This window comes from Pyrus communis, chromosome 2 (assembly GCF_963583255.1).
Source record: "Pyrus communis chromosome 2, drPyrComm1.1, whole genome shotgun sequence".
NCBI lineage: Eukaryota > Viridiplantae > Streptophyta > Magnoliopsida > Rosales > Rosaceae > Pyrus > Pyrus communis.
This window is the reverse complement of record NC_084804.1, coordinates 27000789-27010406: the sequence shown is the minus strand read 5'-3', so window position 1 is coordinate 27010406 and position 9618 is coordinate 27000789.

Here is a 9618-nt window from a genome sequence, read left to right as displayed (position 1 = left end):
AAAAAAGCAGTATTAGGGCTGGTTTTGTATTACTGTGCTTTGAAAAAAAGCTGCTTCTGCTGTGCTGTGAGAATAAGCAGCTGTGAAATAAAGCAGCAGAGTGTTTGGTAAACTTTTTTGTAAAAGTACTTTTGAAAAAAAAAAAAAAAAAAGCAGTATTAGAGTGTTTGGTAAACTTTTATGTAAAACAGATGTGAAAAAAAGCCGGTTTTTCAAAGCTAGGTTTTGCAGCTTCTTGTTTTTGGCTTTTTTTCATCCAAAACTGTGAAAAAAAGCTGAAGCTGAGTGTTTACCAAATACAAAAACAGCTCCCAGCTTTTTTCAGAATCACCTCAGTACCAAACCAGGTCTTAGAGTGTTTGGTACACTTTTATGTAAAACAAATGTGAAAAAAGCCGGTTTTTCAAAGCTACGTTTTGCAGCTTCTTGTTTTTGGCTTTTTTTCATCCAAAACTGTGAAAAAAAGCTGAAGCTGAGTGTTTACCAAACACAAAAATAGCTCCCAGCTTTTTTTGATAGCAGCTTTTTTCAGAATCACCTCAGTACCAAACCAGGTCTTGATCTCTTTGACTCTAACTAGGATTCTAAACTTGATCCCATTATACGATTAATTCATTCTTAATTGATTAATAATGAATTCAGATCCTTTGGATAATCTACATTTAATCAAGGCTTATTCTTATCCTTGGCGAATTTAAGTTTGCCTAGGACTCAACCGAGCCACACCTGTACTTAATCCTCTCACGGTCCTACATTCATGAGGACTTGGTTGAATCAACCCTTTCTTGGGTCGGAAGCCCACTAGCCAAAAGATCTTTGCTGCTCGAGAACTATGGCATTTTCCACTCGGGTTAGCCCATTCTCAACCCAAACCGTTATTTCAAGCCCAAACATTGCCACCTTGCTTATAAAACCCTTGGCCATAAGGTTTTAAATAAACAAATATTCTCCAAATTGCCCACTATCTTGCATTAAATGCCTCTATCCTAGTTTACATGCCAATTTTGTCTCGACTTGCAAACTTCTGTTTACTCCTGCCCCATGCCAAATTTCCACCATGGCTCTGTTGGGTTTCAGACCTTAAATCTTATGGACTCATTTACAGTATATTATCTCGATAATATAAAGCCAAACTCATCAATGAATGAATAATCTTGCTCATTTGTTTATCAATTAAGATTAATCTCAGTTTACTACCCTGAAATTTCTTAGTTTTCAATATTTGGTACATTAAGTTTTTTTCATCCAAAAATCATACATGAATTCATAATTTTGGGACACTTTCATACATTCGTTAACGTTGCTGTTAAATCAGCCGTTAACTGGTGATGTGGTATCCACATGGACAATAACTGAGCTCATTGTGTCAATATGGGCCTACATGTATATTAAAAAAAATTAAAAATTAAAACTATTGGCCATCCTCCAACCTCACCCCACGTTCCCATCTAACCCACCCCCCATTCTCTCCTCTGCGCTCACCTAACCCTCCCTGCCATTTCTCCACTGCGCCCACCCAACCCAGTCCCAAGCGAGGTCCTTTAGCCGTCGCTCAAAGTAGCACCGCCATAGCGCTATGAAAACGTGGAGCACCGTGCATCCCTTGGCGAAGAAGCTCTGGAAATCGCGATCGTTCACGAAGGAGACCATGAGAAGCAGGAAGCCGATCACAAAGAGGAGGAGGCCAGAGAAGGAGTCGGAGGTCCGAATCAGGAGCTAGTTGTGGGGGGTGGACCCCAGTAGCTTCTAAGCAGTCTCAATCCCGTGTCCGAAGGTGTAGGAGGCAAATGACGAAGAAGGCCGACGCAGGATAACGAAGACGGCGCCGGCGACAACATTTATCAGGACAACTGTGATTGATTTATTGCTGTGTGGGTGCCTCGCGCGTCGTTTTGATGCCACCAAAAACCCTACTTTTTGAGAATTAGGGAAGAATGTGAAGCAGAAAGATAATTAATTGATTTTATTTTCATTTTATTTTCATGGTTTAATTTCTGAATCAGGGAGAAAAAGAATAAAAAATGTAGGATATAAAGCCCATTTTTTTTTAATTTTTTAATTTTTAATATCCATGTGGGCCAATATTGACACGTGGTGCCAGTCATTGTTTACATGGGCACCACGTTACCAGTTAACTTCTTATTTAACAGTAACCTTAATGGATGTATGAAAGTGTCCGAAAATTATGACTTCAGGTATGACTCTAGGATGAAAAAAGTTGATGTATCAAATGTTAGAAATCAAGAAATTTTATGGTAGTAAACTGAGATTAGCCCTATTAATTAATATGAAGTTGTTACATAAATATCTAATATTCTGTAATTGGTTTTTTGATGTGATATAAACTAACACACAAATTAAACCCTCTTTTTGATAGTTGTAGTAAGTGAAAGTAGAGATCGTTCCAGGTCGGGGATTAGCAGGGCTGCTAATCTACACAAATTAGACTTAAAAACACTAAATTAGACTAAAAAACAGAAAACTAAACTTAAACAACTCAAAACAAGCTAACCTAACTCAAATAAGATAAGGTTTTGGATAGGGTTTCCTCTTTTGAGCTACTTCCTTATCCACTTTGTCCTTAGCTTAGTTCCTTCCTCTTCTTATCACATTTCTAGCCTCTTGAAGTCCAAATTCGTCCATCCATGTTGGCCCATATGCAAGCTATCCACATAGTGTCCAAAATTGCTCCAAAATGCACCAAAATGCACTTCCTTGGTACTTTAACCCATAGGACCTACAAACACACGAAATTGAGTTGTAATACGACATTAACTAAGAAATAATAGCACAAATGCACAAGAATAAGCTAGTTAAGTCGCCTAAATATGCTCCTATCGGGGGGGGGGGGTAAACAAGCTATTTTTGCATGATTTTCGTGGGATTTTATCACTTATCACTTCTAAAGTTGTTATTCACTGTTTTGAAGTGTTTTTAGTGTGTTTTGAAGTGTTTTTATGTGTCTTAAACAGAAAATCCGAAAATTTGAAAAAAAAATCGAAAAGAGAGTTTGAAAAATCCAAAAAGAGTTGTGTTTAGAGTCATTTTTGTTTTTGTGTTTGTTTGTGTCTTAGGATACCTTCCAACACAATGATGAGGATTTGGTTTTTAATTGCATGACTGTTAAAGAAAATTACAAACATGGATGGAAGTTTGATATGCTCTTTGGTTTATGCTTAGTTATAGTTGTCATTAATGAATTCACATTTAATCACAAAGAAAAAAATCAGTTTTTGTAACATGCTTGAAGGAAGAAACTCAAACTAACGCTACAACCTTGAGAGACTTGAGCCTACACTTTGTTTGGAGAGTTATTAATCTTGATGTTTTTGTTTTCTGAAGTTGTTGCATGATCTCATTATTTCTTTGCTTGGTTGCTACTTAGAATGCGTTTTATCACTATAGTTCCAAATACTAGAACTCATGCCCATTTCATTCAAAGCATGAATGATTGCATAACATACAACAAGATGAAGTTGTTTAGTTTAAACCAGAGCCAAAAAGCCTTACCCTTTACATATGTATTGTAGGTTTAACCCTTTTGAGCCTTAGTTAGCCTAATTTCTTTGTTAAACACATTATCCTTACATAGCCTAGAATAGGACTATCCATACTCTTGTTCTTAAAGGATATTGAAGCATGACTTAGAGGGAATTCCTTTTTATCCACAATTTGCAGAAAAACAAGTGTGGGGGAAGGTTTTTTGTTGGAATTCTATGAGGTTGTACATGTAGTGTGCCAAAGAAAGAAAAGGGGACGAAAAAAAAAAACGTGAAAAAGGAAGAAAAAAAGAAGAAAAAGTTGAAGAAAAGAAAGAAAAAGAGTTGAAAATAAGTGAGAATGAACTCACAAGTATTGGTTGTTGAAGAAAGGGTCCAAAAGTTTGAATCTGGCCCTAAGTGTTGTGTGAAGTTTCCCTTTGTGTTTAGAGTTGATTTTTGCATTCAAAAGGGAATTCTAAGTGCTTATTTCATTACTTTGCTTACTATTGCTTTAAGAACTTTTGTTTACCCTTACCTTTCTTTGTTAGCCAATACCTTAGCCTCGTTACAACCCTTAGACTTCGATCTTGATTGTTATGTGTTTCAATATGTGGAGTTTAAAATTGGTACGAGCATATGGTATCCCTGGTTCTCACGTCTAAGTAGTGGCACTTCGTTTATGAGATCATATACATGTTAATAATTCCAGAAAGTGCCTTCTTTGATTATACATATGTGAGTATTAGTCTATATGTTTACATCAATCTTCTCACATATACCTAGTGTAGGGAGTGTAGTCAGAAAATCTATGTGAAAATAGAGTGTATCCGGTGAGGAATTGAGGGAATTCTCTAAGGCATGTTACTACATTCAAAATCATGTTTTAATTGATTAAATGGGAGCGAGTGAGTGGTGACTATGATTAAGTATGTGCTCGAGGGTAAGGATGACTAAAATCTATGTGAGTAGTGATTTTTAATATGTCGTGTTACATTGGAAATCCCTGAGGCAAATGTTGAAAGGTTTAGGTTTGTTTTGTTTGTTTTGCTTATTTTGTTTTGCTCGAGGACTAGCAAAAACTAAGTGTGGGGGAATTTGATAGGAGCATATTCATGCTACTTAGCTATGCTGTTTCCTTGCATTTAGTTAGCTAGTTACTACTTACTATAGTGTTTTAAGCTATTTTCATGTGTTTCTAGGTTTATATGGCAAAAGAAGCAAGAAAGTGCATTTTGGAGTTATTTGGAGCAGTTTTGGGCATTAGTTGGATAGCTCGCATATGGACCAAGGTGGATGGATGAATTTGGAGTCAAAAGAGGCTAGAAACATTCTACAAATCTGGAAAAACAAGTTTAAGACAAAGAAGATAAGGAAAAAGCAAGAAACATGGAACATTATCCAAACAACCTTATCTTATCCAAACCTTATCCTAACCCAATCTTATTCCACCTTAATTTCAGCTACAAAAAGGGTGATGCTAACTAAGTAAGCACACAAATTAAAACCCTCTTGTAACAATTGTAGTAAAGATGCAAGTAGGGATCGTTCTAGACCGGGGATTAGGAGGGATTACTAAATCACTTGGAAACTGACTCAAAAACGTAAAACAAACGTTAAAAACACTAAACTAGACTCAAAGAATGTAAAACTAAACAATAAAATACTAAAACAAATCGAAAGACTCAAAGAATACAAAACACTTATAAACACAAACTAAGACACTTTCTAACTAAATTAGACACTAAGGTAAAGGGGGATTGGTTTTGGACGAGATTAAACTAAATACACAGATTGTAATTTAAAGGCAGAATATAAATATGAATGTGATGAAAATATGGATGAATGCTAGCTAGAAGGTTCTTCTTCACACATGTCACACTTGCATACAATTTGATTGTCAGTTGGTCTTTCGATAAATTATGAAACTCAACACCCCGGGTTAATTAGGTCCGCTTAAATTAACCGTCAAGTTTTCCTTAAGTTAATGAATTGGATGGGTTAGCGCAACGCAATTCAAAACATTCTCCAAAAGTCCTTTACGTGAAAAGCACAATAAAGATACAATCAAAGATCATTAAGCATCATGAAAACTATAAGTGTTGACGAGGCATTCGTTACTATGATGAGCATGAAACTAGTGCCAAGAATTCATTTAACGCGATTGTTTATAAGCAACCTCCACTACTTGTGAATATAAATTCATAACTATTAGGTGAAACTCACTTATATTCTAGCCTCATATTCATGCATGAAAATTAAGCGTGCACTCTCAATAAACATATATAAATAAGTTATCGATCAAGCAGTTAAACCAATTGACTTCACCATTCATGAAATTCCAACCAAAAGTAATCAAATCATATTGCAAGCATAAACATGGTTTCGAATCACCCCTAGCTAAATAGGGGTTTAGCCTCTCATGTTCACAACAAGAAAAATAAAATTGAATTTAAACATAAAGAACAAAGGATGGATTACACCTAGAACGCCCAACGAATCCACTTGAATTTCTGCGCGTCTAAGTCCTCTTTCCTCTTCTCCTCGATGCGGCAGTGAGGTTAAATGGATGATTTGGATGTTATTTTGGGTTGGGGATGGATTTAAGGAGGTTGGGTGGTGCGGCAAGGTTATGGGGTGGTGTAGGAAGGTGGAGGAAGGCTGCGGCAAGATTGGGGAAAGCTGGAATGAATGGGAAAGCTGCGGCAAGGTTAAGGAAAAATGGGATAGTGGCTGCACGGTTTTGGGAGGAAAATGGGAGAGAATCTGTGATGGTGGCTGCGGGATGGAAGAATGGTGTGTTAGGGTGGCTGCGGATTCAATTAGGTTTTTTGATAATTAGGGTGAATCGGTCAATAATTGCGGCTGAATGAATAATTATAAATGCATGCCGCTGGAATGAATTAGGAAGTGATGCTGCGGCTGTTTGGTGGATAATTAGGGTGCAAAATTGATTTTGTGGGGGGGGGGGGGGGGGGTGGGGGGGGCTGCCACGGCTTAGAAGAATGGGATGGTGGCTTTTGGGGAGTGACGGCTTAGGTGCAAAATTGATTTTGTGGGGGGGGGGGGGGGGGTAGGGTGCCACGGCTTAGAAGAATGGGATGGTGGCTTTTGGGGAGTGACGGCTTAGGTGGTAGAAATTAGGGTTAACTTTGATAAATGGGGGGGGCCACGGCCTTGTAAGGCTAATGGGATTTTTGTGGCTGTTTTGTTTAATTATAAAAATGAAAATAAAATGGAAAGCTACGGATTAAAGGGGAGGATATGGAAAGGTGCGGCTAAGTATGTAAAACCTAGAGTTTTAAATATGTTTGGTTCCTAGCTTATTTTTATTAACGAAAGTAAATTCAAAGGCTTCTAGAATTTAGGAAATAAAATCAGAAATTAAAGAGGGAAAGATTAAAGGGTGCGGCTAGGGTTAGGTTAGGAGAGGGAAATAGGGTTTAATTACATAACATTAGACAAAAATGCCCCCCTTGCACGGCAAGGAAAGGGAAGAAGGGTTAAGGCACGGCAAGGTTGTGTAATTGGGCTAGGGCCTTGGTTTTATGTCCTAAAGTGCTTACAAGGCCTTCAAAGTAGCTAGAAAATACGGACGTTTAAGTTTAGGAAAGGTTACCAAAACGGGAACTTAGGGTTAACTTTCCTACTTCAAATAGGAAACCTTGTTTGAGTAGGATTCCTCGTTTTGGTAAGAATTCATCGTTGGAGTAGGAATTCGTCGTTTCTTCAAATCTTCAACTCATTCATTCCTCTTTCGCTCCAAAATACTCCAATTTGCATCTTCTTGCACACTTTGGCCTTATAATCTGAAAATACACAAAAGTAGCCTTAAACACTAAAATAGCTAAGTAAACACAACATAAATACACGAGAACAAGCTAATTAAGTCGCATGAATATGCTCCTATCAAATTCCCCCACACTTAACTTTTGCTAGTCCTCGAGCAAAACAAAACAACTAAACTAAACAAAACGAAACAAAACAAACAAAACATAACCTAAACCTTCCAACGTTTGCCTCAGGGATTTCCAATGAAACATGACATGTCAAAGATCATTACTCACATAGCTTTTAGTCTTCCTTCCCCTCAAGCACATACTTAATCATAGTCACCATTCACTAGTTCGCATTTAATCAATGAAAACACATTTTTGAATGTAGTAACATGCCTTAGAGAATTCCCTCAATTCCTCACTAGTTATGCACTCAATTTTCACTCAGATTTTCTGACTACACACCCTACACTAGTTATATGTGAGAAGATTGATGTAAACATGAAAGACTAGTACTCACATATGTTATAACAAAGAACGCAATTTCTGGAGTAATTAAACATGTGTAGATATGATCTCATGAATGGAATGCTACTACTTAGATGCGAGAACCAGTGACACCATATGCTCATACCAAATTCAAACTCCACAATTGAAATGCACAACACTCAAGATAGTGATGCGAGAATTATACGCACACAAATTAAACCCTCTTTTGTCAAATTGTAGTAAGTATGTAAGTAGGGATCATTCTGGACCGGGGATTAGGAAGGATTGTTAATCACTTGGATTTGACTCAAAAACGTAAAAACATAATATAAAACACTAAACTAGACTCAAAGAATGCAAAACTAAACTTTAAAACACTCAAACAAACTAAAAGACTCAAAACAGCACAAACACACTCAAATCTGCCTAAAAACCACTTTCTGGGCAGTTTTGAGTATAAACACAAATTTGGACGAAATTAAGTTGTAACTTGACTCAAGACTCTTAAAAACACAAACTAAATTGATTTCTAACTAATTTGACATTAAAGTAAAGGGGGATTTAGGTTTATACGAAATTAAATTAAATGTACAGATTGTAAATTAAAACAGAATGTAAATATGAAATTGATGAAATGGAATGAATGGATGATAGAATAGCTAAGGGGTTCATCTCCATACATGTTACACTTGCATAATAAAACGATTTCCAATTGCATTTCAATAAACCATGAATTCTCAACGCTCCAAGTTAATTAGGTCCGCTTAAATTAACTTTCAAATCTTCCTAACGTTATTGGATTGGATGATTGCATACGACAACCCAAAACATTCCCCACAAGTCCTCTACATGATTGCATAATAGAGATACAAGCAAGAATCATTACGCTCTATGAAAATTATAAGTGTTGACGAGGCATTCGTTACTATGGAATACGCATGAAACTTATGCCAAGAATTCGTTTAACACGATTGTTTATAAGCAACCTCCACTACTTGTGAATATAAGTTCATAACGATTAGGTGAAACTCACTTATATTCTAGCGTCATATTCATGCATGAAAATTAAGCGCGCATTCTCAATAAACATACATAAAGAAGTTATTAATCAAACGGTTAAACAAATTGAATCCACAACTTATGAAACGCAATTAGAAGTAATCAAATCAAAATGCAAGCATAAACATATATTTCGAATCCCCCCCCCTAGCCAAGGGGGGGTTTAGTTCCTCATAACTTTGAAATCAAAGAAACACCTAAACATTCCAACAACTCAAACTTGAATTGTATGAACGTTTAAGCACTCTTCTCTTCCTCGTTGTTGTATCACAAGGTCTAAGGTGAGTTTTGGGATAGTGTGAAGTGTTTTGGAGGGATGGGGAGTGGTTGGAGTGGTGTTTGGATTAGTAGGGATACTCACGGCACAAGGGGATGATTTCTGGTGGTGTTTTGGATGATTTTCTGAATATGGACGAATTGAATTAATTGAGGTGTAATGCATGCTTATTTATAGGTGAAATGGGGGGAACATGACAGCTAGGAGGGAATGTGGCTGCATGTTTGAATGATTAAAGGATGCATGTGGGTTGGAAATGCATGTGTAAGCATGTGTTGGCTGAATTAAAGAATGTGAGGGAATGATGAAAGGGGAAACATGACAGCTAGGTTGGTTGAATGATTATGAGTGCATGTGGCTGATTTATGAAGGGAATGCATGTGATTTAAAGGGTGGGAGTGCATGTGATTTGGTTGGAATGATTGGAATGCAATCTGAAATGGGAGATGGAATGGCTGAATGTGGTGCAATGATAATGTCTTGTGGCTGAATGGATTAAAGAATGAGAGTGCATGTGGGTGGAAATGCATGTGGGTTA